The following is a 25,333-nucleotide window of genomic DNA, read 5'->3' as shown; positions in this document are numbered from 1 at the left end:
CCTGGGACAGGGCTCCCTCCCCTCACACTGAAAGAGTCTTTGCTTCTATTTAAGTGGAACTTGTTGTGTTCCAGCTTCATCCCATCACCCCTTGTCCTGTTGCTAGACACAACAAAGTGTTGCCCCAGCCTCCTGACACCCAGCATTGAGATATTTGTCACTATTCATCAGATCCCCCCTCAGTCTCCTCTTTTGCAGACTAAACAGCCCCATGATAATGAGAGTCTGATGAGCAAGGTGCACCCAAAGCCCAGCGCTTGCTAGAAAAGTGACAGACTCTTGGCCCAGGGTGTCCAATGAATTGCAGATGTTACAGAAGCAGCATTTGGCCAGAAAACTGCAAGCACACATCTGTAACCGTTTGAAATATTGCCATTTAGGAACTTGTTACCCTTGTGGCAGTGCAAGCTTCAGGACATGACTGATCTCTTAGAGTCACAAGAAGCTGTCACTGCAGCACATCTCACTCCTGTTGTGATCTGGCAAGAGCAGAACTTATCTTGGACCCATCAGGGTGAGACAAATGAATCAGCACCCGCTCAAGCCTGTTCTGTGGTTTGGACAAACACCAGGAAGCCAAAGGTGAGAAATACACTGTGAGGAAGACTCAGATCTTCATCCTCAGAGGCCCCTGTGGCTCAGCGAAGGAGGTGTGAGGGAGCTGTGACCTGGGCGGGCTGAGGCAGGGCCATGGGGGGAACTCATGAAAAGGTGCAATGAACATGCAGCTCTAGTCTGGGACATGTGGAAAGTTTTGCTCTAAGCAGGGCACACACTTGGTGGAGCCATCCCCTGTGTGCCCAGCGCTGCCAGAAAGGCCTGCTTGACAGTCACATTGGCTACTGAGTCCTGATTGGCACTTTCCTGGCATCACAAACATGCAGCTTGTGAGTTCCACAGTACCCTGCAGCTCCCTTCTTCTGCAAGAGCTGCCCACGCAGTCTCCACTCTGTCCCAGCCTCCGTGTTGCTGTCCCAGGGAGCCACTGTGGAGTGGGTTTCTTGCACCCCAGCTGCCTCCTCCCTGCAGCCCTGCTCAGTGTTAGACTTTTGCTGACAGTGTGAACAGTGCTGTGCCTTTAGTAGAAGCTGAAGTTCTAAATGATTGCCAGGAATGATTGCAGAGGCCATCCCAGGGGAGGGGGAGCACTGTGGGTCACTGTCCTGGTTTAGGCCCATCAGGGAACAAAAGGCCACCATTAGCCTCAAGTACTGAAGAGGCTGAGAACTGCCAAAGGGCAGGGAGAGCTTAATTGCAACTTAAGGTTCAGGACAAAACAGAGCAGGCTACTGGGCTTGGGGAAGGAAACAGAAAATAATGTAATGCAACATCAACTGAAACATAACCTCGAAACCCAAAACATAGCCAAAATAAAACAACTCAGATTAATACAACAATGAAGAGTCCAACCAGCCCTTTTAAGAACACCTTCTTGCCACACCTCCCCTCCTCCCTGGTTCAGAGCCCTGATCCCAGTGTCTTTACCCCCTCCACACCCCGAATGGCTTGGGGGGGTTGGGGGCCAGTGAGTGGGGGTTTCAGTCAGTGTGTTCACCATAGCTTCTGCCCTTTGTCCCTCCTCAGGGCAGGTGGGCTCTGCACCCGTCCTCCCTGCAAGCGCCTGGGGTCCCTCACACACAGGGCAGCCCTGCACTGGCTACTCCGACGCTCGTTTGCTCCAAATGCTGCAGCTCCTCTCTGCCTCTCGTGTGGGGCTGCTCTGCTTACAGGGACAGCGCTGCAGTTCCCTGCCCCTGTTGCCAAGCAAAAAGCAGCTCCACACAAGGCCATGGCAGTGCCTCCTCCTGCAGCTGGAGCAGAGCCCCAGGCACACGGCGCCTGTGCTCCAGGCCAGAGGAGCAGCGGCGCTGGCCCCAGCACTCGCTTCTGTCTCAGTGCTGTCCTGTGCTGCTTTGCAGACGGATGTCTCCCGGGCCAGGCGCTGGTGTTTCCCAGGGCATTCTGGCCAGGTTGTCATCAGGCTGCCAGCACGAGTCCAGCTGAGTGCCGTGGCTCTGCAGCACGTCCCTGAGGAAGGCTCCTTGTCCGTGGCTGTCAGCAGTGCTCCCAGAGACGTGGCTGTCTATGTAAGTGTGTGCTGGGTGCTTCTGGCTGCATCTGGCCCTGGGGGGACGTGGCAGGGACTCGCTTGCTTTTGTGCCCCTCTGAGGCTGCTGCCCTGCTCTCTGCTGAGCACTGCAGTGCCCTAGCCAGGTGCTTCAGGGGCTCGAGAGCTTTCACCCTCTCAAGACTTATTCTGGCCAAAGCCCCTCAGGGTTCTTGACCAAAGCTCAAGGCAGAGACTGAGCTCCTCCCCAGCCAGCAGTAGGCTGTGGCTATTGGCCAGGAGAGGACGGGTGGGTACCAGGGCTGGTGCAGCACATCCTACTACCCAGATACCAGGCTGGGGAACGAACTCAGAGAGAAGTGTAGGGGAAAGGGATGTGGGGATGCTGTTGGGCAGCAGGATGAGCATGAGCCAGCAATGGGCCATTGTGGCCAAGAAGGCCAAAGGCATCCTGGTGTGGATTAGAAGGGCTGTGGGCAGTAGGTGGAGAGAGGTTCTCCTCCCCCTCTCCTCTGCCCTCGTGAGACCACGTCTGGAATACTGTGTCCAGTTCTGGGCTCTTCAGTTGCAGGAGGACAGGGAGCTGCTGGAGAGAGCTGAGTGTAGGGCTAGACAGATGATCTCCCTTGTGATGAAAGGCTGAGGGAGCTGGGGCTTGGAGGAGATTGAGGAGTGACTTCATTCATGTTTACAAATCCATCAAGGGTGGGTGTCAGGAGGCTGGAGCCAGGCTGTGCTCAGGGATGGCCAATGACAGGACAAGGGGCAACGGGCACAAGCTGGAACGGAAGAGGTTCCAAAGGAACACCAGGCAAAACTTCTTCCCTGTTGAGGTGAGGGAGCCCTGGAAGGGGCTGCCCAGATGGACTGTGGAGACATTCAAACCCACCCGGAGGAGTTCCTGTGTGACCTCCTCTTGCTGGTCCTGGTCTGGCGGCGTTGTGAGAGCTGAGCAGCGTGTGGTGGTGGCAGCAAAAGGAGAACACGGGTTGAGACAAGGACAGTTTAATAGAACACCACAAAGGGAGACTGAACTCGATCCTGGCTGAACCCAGGCAAAGATACCAGACACACTGCAACTACAGCTTCTACTTCCTCCAACCTAATGGCTACTGCTAAAGACCTGCAGCAGAGGGGCAGAGCCCAGGCCTGCACCTCCAGCGGCGTCCTGCTGCTCAAGCCGCTTGTCCCTTCATGGCCTGCAGGAGCTCCTGGACCCGCCTAAAGAAATCCCTGAGCTTCTGGAGGGGAAATGGGCAGGAGCCAACCTGGCCCGCTGGTGCTGGGGTTTGTGTCAGGGCCGGTGCCTGTGTTGGTGCCGCGGTTGGGGCAAATGTTTCCCAGGTAAAGGGTCCTGAGCTGGTTGGATTCCAGTTCCACGCTGGGTTTGGTGCCACGGTTGGTGCTGCAGTTGGGGCAAATGTTGCCCAGGTAAAGGGTCCTGAGCTGGTTGGATTCCAGTTCCACGCCGGGTTTGGTGCCGCGGCTGGTGCCTGTGTTGGCCGGTGAAAGGGCCATGAGGCGCTGGGAAAACGTCTCCACGCCCGGGTGAGAGCAGCAGCCCTTCCTGCTGAGCGCATCTGTTCCAGCATCCAGTAGTAGAAGTGCTGGGTGGAGGTGTAGACCCCGGGCCTGTGCGCTCTGCCACAGCCTTTCCCCCAGCTGGTCACGCCCACGAGCCAGAAGAAGTTGGCGCCCGCAGCTCTGCAGACCAGCGGGCCCCCGCTGTCACCCTGCAGCACAGGACAGAGGCTCAGGGGGGTGTTGGGGAGCCCCAGCAGCCCCAGGTGGGACAGGGCTGCGGCTGCTGCCGCACCTGACTCGCGGCTGCTCCTACCTGGCAGGCGTCGATGCCGCCCTGCGCGTAGCCGGCACACAGGTTGTAGCTGTGGATGGAGCCATTGTTATACTGGCTGCTGTTACACAGCCTGGCATCGATGAGGCGCACCTTGGCCTCCTGCAGCACGTCGGATCCGTGGGCTGTGAGCACAGCAAGGAATTAGCCCCCAGCAGCTGCGGGACACTTCCCCTCCCCTGGCTGCCAGAGCCCTTCCCTGGGCCTTGGCTTTGCACCTTGCCAAAGAGACACCGGACCCATCGTTCCCGTGGGGCTGCCTTGGGGCCGTGGCTGAGAATCACAGCGTCCCAGAAGGCTGGGGGTGGGAAGGGCCCTCGAGAGCTCATCCAGCCCAAGCCCCTGCTCAAGCTGCTTCTCCTCAAGCAGGAGGCAGGGGAACGTGTCCAGGTGGGTTTGGAAACCACCAGGGAAGGAGCCTCCACAGCCTCCCTGGGCAGCCTGTGCAGGCCTCCAGCATCCTCACTGCAGAGACATTTTTCTGCCTCTTCCAGGGGAACTTCCAGCGTGTGCCCCTTACCCCTCGTCCTGTCACTGGCCCCCAGCCAAAACAACCTGGCCCCAGCCTCTAAACCCCAGCCCTTGAGCTATCTCTCAGCACTGAGAAGGTTTCCTCTCAAAGGTCAGAGAGCTCCAGGTGCTCTCCTCACGAGAAAGGTGTCCCAGAGCCCTGAGCACCGTGGCAGCCTGAGGGAGCTCAGGCCCGTCTGCAGCCGCCCGTCCCCGCAGCCCGACTCTGGCTCCCGCCTGGGCTCCGCGCCAGCCCGAGCCGTCTCCCCAGCGTGCCAGGCTTGCCCTGGGCACAGCAGCGCTTTCCCCAGGGGAACTCACTTCGTGCGGTGGTGTGGCCCCAGCCAGCGATGTAGCAGTCTCTCAGCTGGGACACCACCACGTCGGCGGGGTGAGGCACACAGGCCACCTGCACGTACTGGTTGCACTCCACGGGCCGGTCCAGCTCCAGCAGGGCAATGTCGTAGTCGGTGACGTTGAAGTAGCTCTGGTGGAGCAGCGCCCGCGTGGTGTATCGCACCTGCACCTCGGGGCCCGTCAGAGTCAGCTGGTTGGCCCCGACCACCACCCGAAACCACGGCAGTCTCCTGGAAGGCAGATGGGGAGCAGAGGGCTCAGAGGGAGCCCAGCAGTGCCCTGCCTGCTGCTGGCCGAGGGAGAGAGGCGAGCCGCGCTGCGGAGGGCACGGCTGCCCCGGCGTGCCCTGGGCTCCAGGCAGCGCCGGCCCCAGGCTGCCGGGAAGCGGCGGCACCAGCCCGGCCCGTGCCCGGCACACGCCATCCCTGGCACGCCAGCGGCAGGCCGGGCCGCAGACAGGGCCCCTGCCAGTGCCGGGGGGACGGCCCTGCCCTGCTCCTACTCACCGGTAGAAGTCGACGCAGTGTCCTGCGGTCAGGACCCACTGGGAATGGATGAGGCTCCCTCCACAGAAATGCCCGGTGCCCTCTCCCCAGGGATTCTGGATGCTGACGGTCCAGGGCCAGGCCCCCACGGGGGCATTCACGCCACCCACCACGCGCCACGGCTGCTCAGCCAGGGGCCGGGTGCCGCAGCTCCCCCTGCAAAGAGCAAGTCAGGAGTGTCCTGCTCCAGGGCTGGCTGCTGCTGGGGCTGCAGGGCAGCCGTCTGCCCTCCCCAGCGGGCGCCGCACGGGCAGCGGGGCCGCTGGGGAACCCTTGGCTCCCAGCTCGTGGCACCGGCGCACCCTGCAGGGAAGGGCTGCCCCAGCTCCCTCCCACAGCCACTTACCAACAGCTGTCCCCTGCCACGCTCGCAGGCCAGCAGCACAGGGCCAGCAGCACAAAGACCAGCACAAGCTTCATTGCTGCGGCAACACGCGGCAGCTGCCAGAGCCGAGGGAGGGCTCGTGCCCAGCAGCGCTGCGGCCCATGCAATGCCCGCAGTGCTGGCGCTGCCCGCGGCACCTCGGCCCCGGGGCTGATGTCACAGAGCCGCTGCCTGCGGGCGCTGGGGCGGGGGCCATTCTGCGTGGGGCACCGCGCAGGGGGCCAGCAGGGGAGGGAGGCACAAGCAGGGATGGGACACCCCTCCCGCAACAAACTGCAGCACAGACTGTGCTCCGGGGGCCTGGCGACAACGTGCCCGTGCTGCCTCCGGCAGCTGGCGGCAGCAGCAGCTCACACAAGTCAAAGACTGTCTCTCTGACTCAACCACAGTCCAGTTCTTGCCTCTTCCCAAGGAGGACTCTGTTGCCAGCTCCCATCAGCAGCCAGCCGCCTGGAGCCCTTTTTCCGCTCCTGCACGGCTTTGCAGCTCATCTGTGCACCTGCTTCCACTCCAAGTGCCTACATCAGAAGGCAAATCTCTTTGGCCTGCGTGAAAAAACAAAGGAGCTTTCATGCTTGGTGTTTCTCCTCAGTACTTTGCATCTCTCTGTGCTTCACCTCAGGCAGCTGTGTCCCTGCAGCCCAGACAGCTCTGTGCTGCAAGAGAAGCACAAGCACAATCGGAATCGTTTCTTGGACAAGCATCCCCTCTACTTACACCCCCCTGTGCTGCTTTAGCCTGATGGCCACCCAGTCATTAAATCACTCCCCCTCCTCAACTGCACAGCAGAGACAGACAAATAGAACAAACCGCTTGTGAGTTAAGGACAGAGAGCTCACTCAGCAATGAGCGTCACGGGCAAAACAGACTCAACTTGGGCAGAAAAAGCTTTGATTATTACAAAATTAGAGCAGGGAGATGAGAAATAAAAGCGCCTGGAAAACCCCTCCCCCCACCCCTCCTCTGGCCACGACTCCCCTTCCTTCCCCCCAGCAGCGCAGACCATGGGGGTTGTGCTCAGTTCATCGCAGATGGACTTTGCCGCTGCTGCTGCTCAGGGGGAGGCCTCCTCACGCTTCCCACTGCTGCACTGTGGGCTCCCTCCCACGGGAGACAGTCCCTCACCGACTGCTGCAGCGTGGCTCCTTCCCACGGGCTGCAGCTCCTCACCGACTGCTCCAGCCTGGGGCCTGCCATGGGGGCAGCTCCTCACACCCTGCCCCAGCGGGGGTCACCCACCGCCACAACAGTCCCACGGGGACACACTGCTCCAGCCCGGGGCCCTCCCAGGCTCACAAGCGCTGACACAAACCTGCTCTGCACGGCCACCTCCCCACAGGCTCCCAGCTGCTGCCAGGAGCTCGCTCCACGATCAGCTTCCAGCACAGCCACAGCCTCCTGCAGCCCACGCCAGCGGGGCACGAGCAAGGGCTCCGCGCGGGGCACGCTGGGAAGCCGAGGCCCCGCCCCCTCCGCCGCACGCCGCCTCCTGCCGTGCGCCGCCGCACAACTACAGCTCCCGGCACGCACCGCGGCTCCCGCCCGCGGCTTTGGGCGGCAGCGACGCGCTGGGGGTGATGGGAAATGGAGGCTGCGGGGCGCCAACGAGCCTCCCCACCTCCCGCTTTTAGGGGCTGCAGCCTAGTTTTTAAGATTCAACCCCTGCTTTTAGGCTCTAAATCCTTGGGTTTGGGGTCTAAACACCCAGTTTTAGGCTCTAAATCCTCGTTTTTGGTGTCTAAACCCCCATTTTTAGGGTCTAGATCCTTGATTTTAGTACTAAACTCATGGTTTTAGGGTCTAAATCCTTGTATTTCGGGTCTGAACACCCAGTTTAAGGGTCTAAATCCTTGTGTTTTGGTCTAACCCCACAGTTTTAGGGTCTAAATCCTCATTTTTTTGGCCTAAAATCTACTTTTTAGCGTCTAAAACCTTGTTTTGAGGTGTATACCATCAGGTGTTGGGTCTAAATCCTCGTCTTTTTGAGTCTAACCCATCAGTTTTAGGGCCTAAATCCCCATTTTTTGGTGTTTCAACTCCCAGTTTTAGCGTCTGGACCCTTGCTTTTAGGACTAACCCCCTGGGTTTAGGGTCTAAATCCTTGTTTTTGGGGTCTAAACAACCAGTTTTAGGGTCTTAATCGTAGTTGTCAGTCTATATCCCCTCTTTTAGGGTCCAAATCCCCATTTTTGGGTCTAAAGCCTCAGTTTTAGGGTCTAAATCCCCCTTTTTGGTGTCTAAACCCCCTGTTTTAGGGTCTAAATCTTTGATTTTAGTACTAAACCCCTCGTTTTAGGGCCTAAATCCTTGTTTTGGGGATCTAAACACTCATTTTTAGGGCCTAAATCCTCACTTTAGGTCTTAACTCCCTGTTTTAGGATCTAAATGTCCATTTTTGGGTCTAAACCCAAAGCTTAGGGTCTTAATCCTCATGTTTTGGGTCTAAAGTCTAGTTTTTCACTCTGTGCTTCACCTCAGGCAGCTGTGTCCCTGCAGCCCAGAGAGGTGCCTGGTGGAGCAGAGAGCCACTCCCAGCCTGTGGAGGAGCCCACGCTGGAGCGGGTGGATGCCTGAAGGAGGCTGTGAGTGCGTGGGAAACCCATCCTGAAGCAAGGCTCCAGGAGCCCTTCCTACAAGGTGCAGCCCATCCTGCCTTCCCCAGCCACTGCCCTGGGTGCACTCCAGGGACCTCTTCTCCTCCCACAGTGTGCAGGGGTTTTGTTTGGGCAGGACCAGGACGGTCAGTTGAACCTCTGCTGTTAACCACCCAAGTGGCTTCCCCTACATCTTTATCCCACTGTTCCCATGCCCCATTGCCCAGTGCTCTGCACATAGAATCACAGAATCACAGAATGGTGGGGGTTTGGAAGGGATCTTTAGAGATCATCCAGTCCAACCCCCCTGCAGAAGCAGGTCCCACCTAGATCAGGTCACACAGGAACATGTCCCACATGTGTCTTGAAGAGCTCCAGGGAAGGAGCCTCGACACCATCCCGGAGCAGCCTGGGCCAGGGCTCCCTCACCTCACACTGAAAGACATTTTTCTTATGGTTAAGTGGAACTTTTTTGTGTTTCAGCTTCATCCCATCACCCCTTGTCCTGTGGCTAGATACCATCGAAAGAAGTGCTGCCCCAACCTCCTGACACCCACCCTTTAGATATTTGTATCTATTAATAAGATCTCCCCTCAGTCTCCTCTGCTCCAGACTAAACAGCCCCAGGTCCCACAGCATTTTCTAGTATGAAAGATGCTCCAGTCCCCTGATCATCTTGGTGACCCCGTGCTTGACTCTCTCCAGAAGTTCTCTGTCCCTCTTGAGCTGGGGAGTTCAGAACTGGAAACAAGACTCCAGATGAGGCCTCATCAGGGCAGAGAAGAGGGGGGAGAAAAACCTCCCTTGACCTGCTGCCCACGCTCTTCTTGATGCCCCCAGGCTGCCATTGGCTTCTTGCCCACGAGGGCACGTTGCTGGCTCATGGTCAGTTTATTTTCAGCCAGCACTCCCAGGTCTGTCTCTGCAGAGCTGCTCTCCAGCAGGTCACCCCCAGCCTGGCCTGGTGCAGGGGGTTGTTCCTTCCCAGCTGCAGGACTCTGCCCTTGTCCTTGTTGAACCTCAGCAGGTTCCTCTCTGCCCAACTCTCCAGTTGGACGAGATCCCACTGAATGGCAGCTCAGCCTCTGGTGCATCAACCAGTGCTCCCAGTTTGGTGCCAGCAGGAAACTTGCTGAGGGTCCCTCTGTGCCCTCATCCAGGTGGTTGATGAAGATGTTGAACCAGACTGGCCCCAGATCCCATCCCTGTGCAACTCCACTGGCCACAGGCCTCCAACTCGACTCTGTGCCGTTGATCACCAGCCTCTGGGCTCTGTCAATCTGTCAAATCCTTGACTTAAAGATTATTTGGGACATGGAGTTTTGGAAAGTTTTGACAGAAGGTCTGAACAGAGTTCTCCTGGTCCTAGGCTGCGAGTGTGAGCAATGTGATCTTCCACCTTCCTAGCCTCAGGCTGTCTTTCTGTTGATGAACCCATCATAATATGGGAGGGGGAGGCTGTCTGAGGGGCCTGTCAGAACCCTCATTCCTGCCCCCATGAGTGTCCCTGTTCTTGACCTCACTGCTCTTCCTCAGGAGTCTCTTTGATAACAGACTTGAGAGATTTCTCATGTACAGACCTCAAGTTCCTACCCTCACTTGCTGTTTTATACACACCTGAGTTGGATGTTGAATAGTGAGAGAATTGCAAGCACAGGGTTCAAAGCACCAATGGCCACTTCTCTGTTGTGCAGACACTTGTGAGCTGAGGCCCTTAAAACCAGCCTGGGGAGTGGCTGAGGGAGAGAGCCTTACAACAGAGCAGAGAAACAGCTTCCCAACAGTGTCAGTGAGGCCCAAGTACAAGACCATCACTTGGTTTCTCTGATGTGTATGAGGAGTGTTGTTTCATTGCACAGGGGCACGTTGCGTGGAGCGATCCGCCGTGCACCCAGCGCTGCCATAAAGGAATGTCTGCTTCCCTGAGAGGGGTGTCAGCCCCTGTGCCAGGCTGCCCAGGGAGCGCCCAGCCCTGGAGGGATCCCAAAGCCGTGGAGCTGAGGTGCTGAGGGCTGTGGGTTAGTGCTGGGCTTGGCAGGGTGAGGAGAGGGCTGGGACTGCAGCAGCTCAAAGGGCTTTTCCAACCCAAACGATTGTGTGGTTCGATTGGGGTGTGAGCAGGGAGCCTGTCTCTGCCCAGAGATGCCGAGAAGAAAGGCAACGGCGGCAAGAGGCCGACGGCCCTCGCGGAAGCCAGAGGAAAAGGCAGCGGAGCCAGCCCAGGCGAGCAGGTCCGAGGGGGTGCAGGGAGGGATGAGGGGAGAATGGGGCTGGGCTGCTGGCTGGGCTGCTGCCACCTTGGCTCCTCTCCTCCCACTGCAGGCCTTGTGAAGCTAGGGATGGGGAAAGGAGAGGGGAGAGCCCTGGAAGCAGCCCAGCCTTGCTGCCCTCTCTCTCTGCAGCTGGGACATGCCCTGGGAGGCTGCCAGAGCCCAGCTGCTGGCAAGGGCCTTGGCTCACACAGCCTGCAGACAGTGGGCAAGCGGCACCTCTTTTGTTTCTCCTGCCATAGGACCATCAGTGTAGAGCTGGATGTCAGCTTGCCATCAGCTCCCAGCTCGGTCCCTGCTCCAGAGCGGCCTGTGGCGTGGTACCACAGAGCCCAAGAGGTTCCAGGTAAGCTCAGCACTGCAGCTTGCTGCCAGGTCCTAGGGATGAGCTGGGAGAGCTGCGCTGTGCCCGTGGCAGCAGCGGCAGGAGAAGCGCAGGCTCCTCTGCCCTTTGTGCCTTTGTCTTCTGCCTGTGTCCCTGCAGGGAGGCAAAGCACTCTCTCATCCCTGAGAAGAGGCCTTAAGAGACAGGCCTGACTTTTCTCTGGTTTCTTTGCCCAGGGATGATCTTCAGCCTCGCCTGCACACTGGCAGTCTGCCTGTGGAACCGGCTGCCACCCTCCAACACCTTTGCTAGGTACGTGCTGCGTGCTTCTGCTGGGGACAGGGGGAGAAAGGGAAGGTCTGAGGGCCAGCACAAGCCCAGGAGAGAGCAGAGAGGCCTGCCCCAGGCAGCTGCCCCCTGCTCCCCCCTGGGCACCGCAGCTTGGGCACTGCTGGGGCTGTGGCCATTCACAGGGAGAACCAAGAGCAAAGCCCCTTGGCACTCTCTCTCGCACATCTGCCAGAGGCCCAGACTTTGGCCACGCTGGCACAGTCACTAGCCAGCCACTTGCACAGGGAAAGGGTGAACCCCAGCTGTGGCAAGAGACCATGCAGGTGTGGGAGGGCCCTGAGAGCAAAGCCAGACAAGGCTCTTGCGCTTCCCAGCTGTGCAGAAACAGCCCTTAGAGAGAGCTGTGTGATGGCAGCGAGAGCACGCCTGCATTCTCAGCCAGACAGAGAGCAAGGTCCCCAGCAGAAAGACTGCTGAAATGCAGTCTCCGTGTCTGCTCCACCTCTTTGCTTCCCAGCATGACTGTCAAGGCCTTTGGAAGGTGCTCCTGGAGCCCTTCCCTTGGGCAAAAGCTGCTGGCACTGCTGAAGGGTGAGCACAGGATGTGTTCCTCCTGGGCGCTGCTCTGCCAGCTCTCTCTCTGTCAGCAGCAGGCATCCAAACACGGGCTTTTCAGCCTGAAAAGGGGAATCTGCCTGTGAAGGGCTTTGCTCCAGGCTCGGCTCACTGACGGCCACAAGACTCCCTCTGTTTCAGGCTGAAGACACCCCTGGAAAGCAAGAGGTTCAGGGCAGCCCTTGAAAACAAGCTCTTGGCGGTGCCTGCAGTGCTTCTGGGTGAGCTGGCGAGAGCAAACACCCGTGTGTGCTGGATGGCAGCCCTCAGATGGGCAGCTCTCCTGTTTGTGTGTGGGAATTCTGGGGCCCAAGTGCTTCCTGAGCATGTCCTTGACTGGGACCAGCTTTTGTACGACCGCTAAGGCTGGTGCTGTCTCTGGCACAATGCTGCTCTGGGCAGCGAGCCAGAGGGCTCAGCCTGTGTCTGGGACAGAAGGGTCTGTGTATTTCCAAGCCTGAACTGGAGATTGCCAGAGGGGCCATGCAGGGGACTGATGGACAGTTACCTCCCCTGGCCCCTGTAGCCTGATGTCAGAGCTCAGGGAAGCAGGGAGGGGAAATGGGGCCCCGAGCACAGCTGGAGCCCAGGGCTGCGCAGCCCCTGGAGCCTGGGCTGATGGCTCCCGGGCAGAGGCACGCGGCCTCTCTCTGCAGCTCCCGTTCCCCACCTCTCCAGTTAACCTGCTGTCCCAGCCCAAGGCAACAAGGAGGAGACAAGGTGAGTGCAGGACTGCTTGCAGCCCCAGGCAAATAACTGTCTCTTGCTGATGTCAATTGCAGTTGGCATTTTCTGTGGGACCCTGCTGGCAGCGTGGAGGATGCAGGCAAAGGCACGCACAGAGGTTGGTGACACTGGTGGGATGGGCACCTCCTGTAAGGGAGCAGCCAGGGCCTTGCTGGCTGAGCTTCTGCCCTGCCCTGGTCCTTCTCCAGTTTAATGAGCTGCTGCAGGCAGTGCAGGACTCCTGACGTCCTTTCCCTTGTAGTGCCGGTGCTCTGCCTGCGCCCCTGAGGCAGGGCTGAGAGCCAGGCACGCTCAGAGGGCCAGCCACCGCTGGCAGGGCCTGAGCCCATCTCCCAGCTGACCTGGAGAGCATGGAGGGTGCCCATGAGGGTGTGGGAACCCTTGTCAACCCAGCTCACAGCCACAGCCTCAGACAGTGTTTCTCAGCCTCTGTGGCTCAGGTCAGCAGCAGCAGCTCTCAGCTCCATGGACAAGGCTTGCCTCCAATTGCTGACGCTGACCTTTTGCATCTCGGGGTGCCAGCAGGCACGCTGAGCAGCCTGCTGATGGCCTTTTCTGTGTTCCTTCATGGCTTTCCCAGGAAGACGACCAGGGAGCGCTGGGGATGAGTTTAGAAGACATGATCAAGTCTAACTGGGCCCTGAAAAGCTTGGGTAAGGACACAGGCAGCCCCATCTCCTTGCCCCGTGCCTGTGTGCAGCAAGCCCCAAGGAGACTGCTCCAGGCACTGCTCTCCAAAGTGGGGGAGCTGCCACGCTCGCTGCAGCCCAAGAGGAAGGCTGTGGCAGCGTGGCTCTCAGAGAGCCTCCCGCTCCTGCCCTCAGCCCGTGTGTGCCCCTGCTGCTGCCCCCACACACGTTCCTGTGCTGATGGAGGGACTCTGCTCCTCTCCATGGCAGTTGGAAGGGGTCTGACTGGGTCATCTTTGCTGCCGGTGCAGCAGGCCCTCAGCCTTGCTCTGCTGACACCCACATGGGCGCCTGCTGTCTCCCAGCACCCTCAGCCCTTGTCCTGCCACAGGGACAGGAGTGACAGGCCTGGAGCTGCTCAGCTGCCTCACAACGATCTCGGGGCACCGAGGCCTCCTGATCTGTGGCTCTTGCAGTCATCTGCTCTCCCTTCCTCACAGGTGCCACCATTGACCTGACAAGAACTTCCAAGACCTACAGGTGCAGCTGGAATTGCATCTTCAACATTGTTCTGCGGAGAAGGTACCCTGAGGATGGGCCTGATACCATCCTGCAGGTACTGTAGCAGAAACCATCAGTGCTGCTTGCCTGCCTGCCTGCCACTGCTCCTGTGGAAGCCCACAGCGTTGGTCAAGTTCCTGAAACCAGAGCTCCAAGACAGGGCAGGGCTTGCTAGAAACCAGCAGTTTCCCTCAGGAAGGGAGCGGAGCAGGACTGAGGGGCCCTGCTGTGACCCCGCTGCCACCCTCTTCCCTACCAGTGCACTGACCCAGAGCTGCTGGTGCCTCTCAGCCCTGCCATTGCTCTCCACAGCTTGCAGGGACACAGCTGCTCTCTCACCACGGGCTACAGGGGGGTCTGTGGTCCAGTGCTGCTCTTTCCTTCCTCCTTCTCTGACTGGGATCCCCATGCTCTGCTCCATTTTGTACCACCTCCTCTTCTGGCTTAGATTTCGCTTCTTCAATAGTGATGGCAGAGGCACCAGCTTGGCCTGGCCAGGCTGGAGGTGGATCCAGCTCAGATCCAGGGCATGTTTTGAGAGCTGCTTACAGGGACAGCGCTGCAGTTCCCTTCCCCTGTTGCCAAGCAAAAAGCAGCTCCACACAAGGCCATGGCAGTGCCTCCTCCTGCAGCTGGAGCAGAGCCCCAGGCACACGGCGCCTGTGCTCCAGGCCAGAGGAGCAGCGGCGCTGGCCCCAGCACTCGCTTCTGTCTGTGCTGTCCTGTGCTGCTTTGCAGACGGATGTCTCCCGGGGCAGGAGCTGGTGTTTCCCACGGCATTCTGGCCAGGTTGTCATCAGGCTGCCAGCACGAGTCCAGCTGAGTGCCGTGGCTCTGCAGCACGTCCCTGAGGAAGGCTCCTTGTCCGTGGCTGTCAGCAGTGCTCCCAGAGACGTGGCTGTCTATGTAAGTGTGTGCTGGGTGCTTCTGGCTGCATCTGGCCCTGGGGGGACGTGGCAGGGACTCGCTTGCTTTTGTGCCCCTCTGAGGCTGCTGCCCTGCTCTCTGCTGAGCACTGCAGTGCCCTAGCCAGGTGCTTCAGGGGCTCGAGAGCTTTCACCCTCTCAAGACTTATTCTGACCAAAGCCCCTCAGGGCTTGACCAAGCTCAAGGCAGAGACTGAGCTCCTCCCCAGCCAGCAGTAGGCTGTGGCTATTGGCCAGGAGAGGGCGGGTGGGTACCAGGGCTGGTGCAGCACATCCTACTACCCAGACACCTGCTGGCAGACCTACATGGCTGCCACTTACAGTCTAGGAGATGCCTTCAGTGCATGGATGATCACTTCTTGATGCAGGTGGTGGATGTGCCAACTAGGAGAGGAGCACTAGTGGATCTTGTGCTCATGAGCAAGCAGGGTCTGGTGGAAGTGGTGGAGGTCGAGAGCAGCCTTGGCTGCAGCAGCCGTGAGATGATGGAGTTCAGGATCTGGTGTGGTAGGAACAGAATACCAAGCAGGACCACAGCCCTGGGCTTTAGCAGGGCCAACTTTGGCCTTTTCAAGCAATTGCTAGGGGACATCTTGTGGGACAGGGTATTAGAGGACAAAGAGGCCCAAGAGAGTTGGTCTGTATTCAAAGATCCCTTTTTCCAGGCTCAGGATCAGAGCATGCAGCGGGTAGGAAGTCCAGGAAGGGAGCCAGGAGACCCACATGGTTCAGCAGGGAACTGTTGGGCAAACTCAAGTGGAAGGAGAGAGTCTAGAGATGATGGAAGGAAGGGATGGCCACTTGGGATGAATGTAAGACTGTTGTCAGAAGATGTAGGGAGGCAAGTAGGAAAGCTAAAGCCTCATTGGAGTTGTACCTTGCAAGGGAGGACAAGGACAACAAGAAGGGCTTCTTCAAATACACTGCAGGTAGAACTAACACCAGAGGCAATGTAGGCCCAGTGCTGAACGAGGTGAGTGCCCTTGTGACAGAGGAGACAGAGAAGGCAGAGTTCCTGAATGCCTCCATTGCCTCTGTGTATATTTCTGGAGACTGCCCTCAGGAGCCCCAGACTCCAGAGGAAGTCAGGTTGAAGGAGGAGTTGTGTTTGGTTGCTGAGGACTGGGATCAGGATCAGCTGAGCAGGCTGGATGTGCATCAATCCATGGGCCCCGATGGGATGCACCCGCGGGTGCTGAGGGAGCTGGAGGCAGTCATTGCTGAACCACCCTCCATCCTCTTCAGTAATTCATGGAGGACCCCTGAGGGCTGGAGGAGAGCAAATGTCACTCCAGTCTGCAACAAGGGTAAGAAGGAGGAGCTGAGAAACTCCAGAGCGCTCAGCCTCAGCTCCATCCCTGGGAAGGATGGAACAACTTCTCCTGGGCGCTGTCTCCAGGCAGTTAAAGGACAAGAGGGTCATTGGGAGCAATCAGCGTGGCTTGACCAAGGGGGAGTCATGTGTGACCAACCTGAGAGCCTCTGGTGAAGATGTAAGCAGGTAGATAGATGGTGGCAGTGCAGCAGATGTGGTTTATCTGGGTTTCAGTCAAGCATCTGGCACCTTCTTCCACAGCATCCTGGCAGCAAAACTGAGGCAGTGTGGGCTGGATGATCAGATCATGAGGTAGAGTGTAAAGTGGCTGAAGGGCAGAAGGCAGAGTGGTGACCAATGGGGCAGGGTCCAGCTGGAGGCCTGTGTCTAGTGGAGTCTCTCAGGGGTCGATGCTGGGCCCAGTACTGTTCAGTCTATTCATTAGTGACCTTGCTGTGGGAACAGAGGCACTGCCAGCAAGTTTGCTGCTGATACTGAACTGGGGCGGTGGCTGCCACCCCAGAGGCTGTGCTGCCATCCAACCAGACGTGGACAGGCTGAGAATGGGCAGAGAGAACTCTAAGGAAGTTCAACAAGGACAAGTGTGGAGTCTTGCACCTGGGAAAGAACAACCCCATGTACCAGCACAGGTTGGGAAATGAACTCTGAGAGCAGTGTAGGGAAAAGGGACCTGGGGGTCTTGGTGGGCAGCAGGATGAGCATGAGCCAGCAATGTGCTTTCGTGGCCCAGAAGACCAATGGCATCCTGGGGTGGATTAGAAGGACTGTGGTGAGCAGGTGGAGAGAGGTTCTGTTCCCCCTTTCCTCTGCCCTCGTGAGACCACATCTGGAACAGTGTGTCCAGTTGTGGGCCCCTCAGTTCAAGGACAGGGAGCTGCTGGAGAGAGTTCAGCACAGGGCCACAGAGATGATGGAGTGGAGCATTTCTCTTGTGCTGAAAGGCTGAGGGAGCTGGGGCTCTGTAGCTTGGAGGAGGGGAGACTGAGAGGTGACCTCATTCATGTTACAAATGCATCAAGGGTGGGTGTCAGGAGGCTGGAGCCAGGCTGTGCTCAGGGATGGCCAATGATAGGACAAGGGGCAATAGGGACAAACTGGAACAGAAGAGGTTCCAAAGAAACAGAAGGAGGAATTTGTTCCCTGTTGAGGTGAGGGAGCACTGCAAGGGGCTGCCCAGATGGGCTGTGGAGTCTCTTTCTCTGGAGACATTCCAACCCAGCTGGACAAGTTCCTGTGTGACCTACTCTAGGGAGTCCTGCTCTGGCAGGGGGGTAGCACTGGATGAGCTTTCCAGGTCCCTCCCAACCCTTGAGATGCTCTGGTTCTGTGATTCTGCACGTTGCCTCTTTGTTGACATGAATCTGAGCTGCTCTCCTTGTGCTTTGCCCCGAGGGACTGGAGGCGTCGGGAAAAGAGGAAACTCAGCTTGGGACCCTCACGTACGACGTGGCAAAAGAGGCCGTTCAGCCCTTCCCTCTGAAGGCACGGCCTGTGCACGGGGGAGAGATGCCATGGAGCAAAAAGGGTTTGCCTGCAAGTGCACAGCAGGCAGCATGTGAATGCTGTCTCCCTGGGCACTGGCTTGCTTTGAAAGAGACCTGGTGGGGTTGTGAGAGCTGAGCAGCGTGTGGTGGTGGCAGCAAAAGGAGAACACGGGCAGGATCGGGCGGGTGGGAGCACAAGCTCTGAGAGATCTCTGGCTGCAGCCACTGCCTTCAGCAGAGCCAGCTGCACACACAGACACTGCACAAGGCCTTTGTGCCCTGCAGAAAGAGGGGTGCCCAGTGCCAAAAGCCCTCGGGCAGCACCAGCGCTGCGTCCTGTGGCCTGTGGCGGGTGGGACAGTGTCCTCTCCTCCCAGCACAGCCCCTTCTGTCCCCTGCCCTCAGGCTGCAGGGGAAGGCGAGCCCAGGGGACAGCGGGAGCTTGGTGGGGCTGCCCAGCAGCTGCCCTACGCGTCAGAGCCCCTCCTGGGCCTCTCTGTCAGCACAGAACAAGCAGCAGAGGCAAAGGGCCAAGGGAAGGAGGCGCAGCCCCAGCGGGGCCGGCGTGCAGAGGATGCCCAGCTGCTTTGGGGAGCCTGATCCCTGAGCAGGAGCGGGGCTGGCAGGGGGAGATATGGCTGCACTGTTGCTCTGAACACCTGCATTTCCTTGTCTCTCTTCACAGAACACGCCGCTCCCCAGAGCTTTTCCTTACATCAAAGTTCTTGTTACAAGCAACTGGGGAAACCCAACGTGCAGCTGCATTTCCAGAGTGTGGGTGCATGGGAGGATGGCGAATCAGGAGAGCCTCAGATGACAGCAGGGACAGCGGGTGTGGACAGTGATAACTGCTGTTTGCTCGTGTCCTTTCCTTCATGTATTTTCTAGGTATTGTCTTGAATGTATTTTCTCTGGGTAACTGGAGTTCAAGTGAGGGGCTCTGCCTTCCTCACGCTGCCGCTGGGCTCAGTTTGTTGTGTTATTTTGCTGGTTCTCTTAGTGCTTGAGTTGTCAATAAAACTGCCCCTGTTTCCTTTTGACTCGGTGCCTGTGTGCTTTGTGCTGGCCCCGCTCCCAGCAGAACGATTCTTGCTGTGCCCATGGTTTCTGTCCTCATTTCATCCCTTTTTCTCCAGTTCCCCGACACCCTTTGGTTTGTCATTGTTCTTTCTGAGCCCATTTGGATCCGTTTGCTGCTTTCCAGTGTTTTCCTTCCTTCCAGCATCACAGGGGCTTCTAGAATCTTCTGTTGAACCCATCCTTTGGTGTCGGTGTGTCACGGTGCCAGTCTCTGCCCCGCTCGTGTCCCTTTCACGGGGCAGACTGGGAGCGGGGCCGGGCGGCAGAGGCGGGGGCTGGGTGAGTGTGCGGCCGCAGCCCCGAGTGACAAAGCGTCCCCTCAGCCCCGGCCCCGCGGCCGCCTGGGGCTGCTCCTCGCCCGGGCGTTTGCCGACGGGGCTCTGCTGGAGTCCAAGCCCTGCCCTCACCCTGCCACGGCCACCACTGACCGTGGCCCTCAGCACCTCAGCTCTGCGGCTTTGGGATCCCAAACCTGCCCCTCAGCACCGTTCCCTCGGGTCTGTATTCCAATGGCTCCGCGGGATTTGATGCTGCAGACAGAGCTGGTTCTTGCCTGTGGGTTCAGTAACTGAAGACGTGTCTCTCCACGTGCTGTAGCTGACATTTAACAGCTCTCTGCACAGTCTCCTTTGGGTTTTTTTCACATAAGGACGAGACCCTGACTTTCAAAGAGCTCCAGTAGGTTCTTCCAGCCCTTTCCCCAAAGTCAGCCCTGTGTCTTAGCTCTGTGCTCTGTCCATCAGAGACACAGGCCAGAGCATCCCATGAGTTGAGAACAGTCTCTTCCCTTCTCCTGTAGGCACAGATGGGATCCAGCATGGCATGGCTAAATTTAGGTCAGAAGTCTTGATCCTCCCAACAACTGACCAAGGTCACAGGAGATATTGCTATTGCTTTCCTACTCAATCTCCATGCCCTGAGACTGCATCCCAAATTGCTCTTTGCTCACGACGTCTGTGCTCTTGGACCTCGCAATTCTCTGAGCAAAGTCTTGTGTCTTGTCTTTGTCTCTTCCCCAGAACTGACCAGTGCTCACCAAATGGAAAAGACTCAAATGCAGCTGTGTCTCCAGGTTGGCAGCTCCCCTGTTTCATTCCCCACTCCTGTCTCTCCAGGTTGGCAGCCCCACTGTTTCATTCCCCACCCCTGTGTCTCCAGGTTGGCAGCCCCACTGTTTCATTCCCCACCCCTGTCTCTCCAGGTTGGCAGCCCCACTGTTTCATTCCCCACCCCTGTCTCTCCAGGTTGGCAGCCCCACTGTTTCATTCCCCACCCCTGTCTCTCCAGATTGGCAGCCCCACGGTTTCATTCCCCACCCCTGTCTCTCCAGTTTGGCAGTTCCACTGTTTTATTTCTCATGTGTCTGTGGCAGTTTGAGGCAGCTCAGCAGTTGTGCAAAGAGCACTGGTGTCAGGTCCCAGAGAAGAACACCAGTTTCACAGCAGCTATGACTTTTGCACAGAGAGAGGTACCAGGTGTAACCAAGGTGATGGCCTTCTACCATGGCATGGCTGGCTGGGTAGATGAGGGGAGAGCAGTGGATGGCCTCCACCTCTAGGTGCTCTCCAGAGGTGCCTCCAACTCCTGCCATTCTGGGATTCAGCGAATGCTTTGGATGGTAACAGCAACACAATTGCTTAAAATAACATCTTGTTGCTGTGTCCAGCTCTGAGATGGATGAGCATTGAAAGTCCACACCACTAACTCAGCGTTGCCTGTTGCCACGTTAGAAGCCCAGCAAGGTGATGGAAGCAGGGGTGGGCTGTCTCCTGCCTCTTTCTAACTCCAGGATCCACACCAATGGGCTCTTTCATGCCTGAGATAGAAATGCCAGCAATCTGAAGGAAGGACAGGATTGTTCTGCTGCAGCCCAAGGCAACAGGGTGACAGTTTCACAGAGCAGTGCCAGGCAGGGTCAGCAGCCGCAGGTGCTGCGGGGGTTTCGGGCTTCCCTGAGGCACTGCATATTCAAGCAGCCCATGGCAGGGCTTTCTAAGCCCTGTCCAGCTCCCTGGTGGGTTCAGAGCACATGCTGCCTCATGTGAGTGGAAGAGGAGTGAGAACATGGTTGGGGTGTTTATTGGTGTGTCTGCCCTCCAGGCCCTCACTGTCCAGAACCAAACTTTCCAGGCCAAACTCTACCATCTTGATTGAGAAGGCTCTGAAGAAAAGCTCCGAGAAATACAGGAAGGTTGGTGGCAACTCCATCCACTCATCAAGACTGGCATTTCTCAGGAGGACTCTCACCATGGAGGCAGTGGATAACAATGGGCTTCTTACCCCATGGACTGGTGGGCAGGTCTCAACTGAGATCCCTGATCTTGAGCTCTGAGGTGGAGTCAGAAATAACTCTAAAATGAGCCCCCACAAAAAAGAGCTTTCTTGGAACCCTGGGGCAATTCTCTGTGTTAACCCAATGGGATGGGAAAAACATCCTGTCTAGAAAACCCTTAGTCTCAGCTGCTGCCAAATACACCTGCACTGAAGGGTCAGTCCCAGCTGCTGCCCAATGCATCTGCACTGAAGGGTCAGTCCCAGCTGCTGCCCAATGCATCTGCACTGAAGGGTCAGTCTCAGCTGCTGCCCAATGCATCTGCACTGAAGGGTCAGTTCCAGCTGCTGCCCAATGCATTGGCACTGAAGGGTCAGTCCCAGCTGCTGCCCAATGCATCTGCACTGAAGGGTCAGTCCCAGCTGCTGCACTGAAGGGTCAGGTTTCTACTGACTTTTGGTCTCTTTAGACATAATATTTTCGTATCTAAAATATTTCAGAAGTGGTAAAACCCTCTAACTCCTGGGGATTTGTGGTTTTTTCCCTATTTATGCAGGACTATGAGGAAAAGCACGTCAGGCAGCAACCTCGGCTTGGTATTTGGCCCGGCTCTGCTCAGGCCACGTCAAGCAGATGCTTTGTCATCACTTGTGGATTCCTGTTAGCAAATGTGGATGGCAGAGCTGCTCATCACATACTATGAGGAGCTATTGGCTGTGCCTCAGAAGGCACCTGGCTGGCTTGGCCGCTGCAACCCAAATGATGGATCAACATCTTGAGCCCAGGGCGGGATGGAACAGGACCGTGGGCCCAGGCTGGCAATGCCTGGTGGCTTTGCAGTCACTGTTCTAATCTCTGTTCCATGTCTCATTTCATGTTTTATGTGGCCAACAAAGGAAAAGAAATGTTGTGAGGGTTCACCTGTAGGTCAAAAGACCAACTGAAGTGCTGAGGCCTGAGCAGCAGGCCCCAAACTCAAGCTGACCTCTAATCAACCTCACAGCCAAACAGGAGATGAAGTGAGTGTCTGATTATCAGTGAAATACGTGTGATGATTAGTGACAGACGTAGCCAGACAGAATAGAATCGTTAGTGAAGAGAGATGCCACGAGATTCCTTTGCTTGTTTGGAGGCAACTGTCAAGGTCATGAAACCAGGTGTCTGGCCTGGCGTGAAAATACATGATCAGAGCCGAACAGGGAAAGAAACTCCCTTGGTTCCTCCCTGAGCCCTGGCCAGGCTCCAGGGGGGATCTCAATGCAGTGTGCAACCAGCTGTTCCCGCTTTGGGAGTGATGTGACGTTGTTGATTCGAGAAGAGAAGAGCTGGACCTTCATGGAGACCTCCCCTACGAGTGGACGCGCTGCGTGGGACTCCCCAGTTGCAGCAACAGGTTCTGCAAGTCCTGGCTGCACTGGGGCTCCCCAGCCACTGCGGGTCTGGGTGATGAGAACTCAGGCACCTGCCGATGTCTCTTCCTTAGTTACTGTCCATGACTGGATGCAGTTGGTGGATGGAGTGTAGTGTATGCTCACGCTTTAGATGTCAGGATCAATCAGCCTGTTTCCTTTTGACTCGCTGCCCGTGTCCTTTGTGCTGACCCCACTATGAGCACAACAATTCTTGACATGATGGTTTTTTGCCTCCAGTGTCTTTGCCAAAGTATATTACATCTCCATTCTGCACGTCCATAGTGGTTCCCTGACGCTCATTTTCAACTTTCCCCTCTTTCCCTTAATTGCTTTTAATTTTGTCTGTTGCTTTTCATCCATTTGCTGCCCTATTTGTTTCCTTTTCCCCTTGCCTTTCCTCGTTCCTTTCTCTTCTTCTCTTTCCACATCCCTTTTAGTCTCTGTCCCCATTTTGTCCCTTTTTCTCTTTAGTTCCCTTACACCCATTGATTTTTAAGTGGTTCTTTTTGTGCTTTCTATATCTCCCATTGAGATATATAACTTCTACCGACAGTGTGTACTTTTTCAATGGGAGTTGAGGAGTCAAAGTGAGTGTGATTGGACATAGCTCCCATAGGAAAGCAGCTGCAAATGTGACACCGTGCTGGCTGATAGACTGCATGGGGACCTACTTACTACTGTAGCTGGGGTCTGCCTTCCTGCTTTCTTGTAGCTCCCATACTCAGTGGTATACGTTAAGGGAGGGCATGTGTTATTTCAATGGGAGCTGAGCAGTCCAAATGGGTGGGATTGAAGATAGCTCCCTGTTCTGGTTTAGCAAGGAGCAGCTTTTGGCTTAGTAACAGGGGGAGCGGGTTGCAGTGAAGATCCGGTAAAGAGTTTGTGGACTCTCCCCCGGCTCCTGGGTTCACACCCACCTCCGGCCCGGCTGGGCCAATCTGGCGCCTCTGCCAGCACTATTTAGGGGACGGGAATTTGAAATGCGAGGCAGGAGGTGTAAGAGTGACACGAGCTGGAGGCGACCACGCGGAGCCTTCAGCCAGAGAAGGAGGAAGGAAGGAGAAGCAACAGACCAGAGACCCCTCTGCAAGCCGTGGCGAGAATGCAGCTGTGCCCCTGCAGCCTCTGGAGATCCGTGGCAGGAGCGAGAGTTCCCAGCAGCTCCGTGTGAGTGAGCCCGGACGGGAGAGGGACTGTGTGGGGAGGGGCCATGGCCCAGGCCGTGCTGGAGAGCCTGCACGCCGCAGAGCAGCCCCACACGAGAGGCAGAGACGAGCTGCAGCCTTTGGAATAAGTGGGCATCGGAGCAGCCCGTGCAGGGCTGCCATGCGTGTGAGTTACCCCACGGACTCGCAGGGAGGGCTGGTGTGGGGTTCACCCGTCCTGAGGAGGGACAAACGGCAGAAGCTATCGGGAACAGACTGACTGAAACCCCCACTGCCTGCCCCCCCGAACCGTTCAGGGGGGGACAAGGTAAAAACCCCGGGATCAGGGCTCTGAGCCCGGGAAGAGGGGAGGGGTGGCAAGAAGATGTTCTTCAAAAGGCTGGTTGGACTCTTCATTGATGTATTGCTCCGTGTTGTTTCATTTTGGTGATGTTTTGGGTTTTTGAGGGTATGTTTTAGTTGACCTTGCATCAAACTGTTTCTCTGTTTTCTTCCCCAAACCGAGTGGCCTGGTCTGCTTTGTCCTGAACCTTCAGCGGCAATTAAGCTCTCCCTGCCCTTGAGCAATTCTCAGCCACTTGGGTACTCAGGGCTAATCATGGTCTTTGTTCCCTGATGGGCCTAAACCACGACAATTTCTAAGAAAAGTGAGGGTTTTTTTGAGTTTTAGGAGAAAAAAGTGGGTTTTGGTGCAGTTTTGCAGGGAAAAGTGTAGTTTGGAAGAGTTTTGAGAGGCAAAGTGGGGATGGAGTAGATTTCTGAGGGCCAAAAGCAGTGGAGTTCTGGGATAAAATGAGGCTTTGGTGCAATTCTGAGGGGAAAAGGTGGGATGTGGGTGGAGTTTTGAGGGAAAAAGTGAGGTTTTGGTAAATTTTTAAGGGGAAAAAGTGGGGTTTGGGTGGATTTTTGAAAAAAACCAAATGTTTTGGTGGGGTTTTGAGGGGAAAAGTGGGGTTTGGTAGAGGTTTGAGGGGAAAGGTGCAGTTTTGGGGAACTTCTGCGGGAAGAAGCGTGGTTTTGGTGCAGTTTTGAGGGAAATAGTGGTGTTTTGGTGGAGTTCTGAGTGAAAAAGTGAGGTTTTGGAGGTCTTTTCAGAGGAAAAGGGGGTTTTGGGTGCTATTCTGAGGGAAAAAGTGGGATTTTTGGGAACTGCTGGGTAAAAAAGTGCCATCTTGAGGGCAAAAGTGGAGTTTTGGAAGCGTTTTGAGGGGAAAAAGTGGGGTTTGGATGGAGTTTGAATGCAAAAAAGGGGGGAGTTGGTTGGGTTTTGACGGGAAAAGTGGGGTTTGGGGGAGTTCTGAGGGATAAAATGAGGTGTTGGTGCAGTTCTGAGAGGAAAAAAAAGGATTTTGGAGGAGTTTTGAGGCTGTAAAGTGGGGTGTGAGTACATTTCTGAGAAAGAAAAGTGGCATTTGGGTGGAGTTTTGAGGGAAAAGATGAGGTTTTGGGGCATTTCTGAGGGAAAAGGTGGGATTTGGGTGGTGTTTTGAGGGAAAAAGCAGGGTTTTGTTAAATTTCTGAGAGCAAAAGTGGGGTTCAGGTGGAGTTTGGATGGAAAAAGTGAGGTTTTGGAGTAGTTCTGAGGGGAAAAGAGGGCCTTTGGGGAAGATGTGAGGAGAAAAGGGGTTTTGTGTGAGTTTTGAAGGACCAAGTGGGGTTTTGGGGGAGTTCTGAGGGATCAAAAGAGGTTTTGGGGTAATTGTGAGGGAAAGCAATTGGGATTTGGGTGTAGTTTTGAGAGGAAAAGTGGGGTTTTGGAGCAATTTTGAGGGAAAAAGTGGGGGTTTGTATGGAGTTTGGAAGGAAAATATGTGTTTTTGTTGGGGTGTTTAAAGAAAAAGTGAGGTTTTTGGGAAATCTTGAGGGGAAAGTGTGGGGGTCTGGGTGGAGTTGTGAGAAAAAAAG

The sequence above is a fragment of the Colius striatus genome, chromosome 26 (genome assembly GCF_028858725.1).
Source record: "Colius striatus isolate bColStr4 chromosome 26, bColStr4.1.hap1, whole genome shotgun sequence".
In the NCBI taxonomy this organism is placed as follows: domain Eukaryota; kingdom Metazoa; phylum Chordata; class Aves; order Coliiformes; family Coliidae; genus Colius; species Colius striatus.
Note: the sequence above shows the minus strand (reverse complement) of the source record.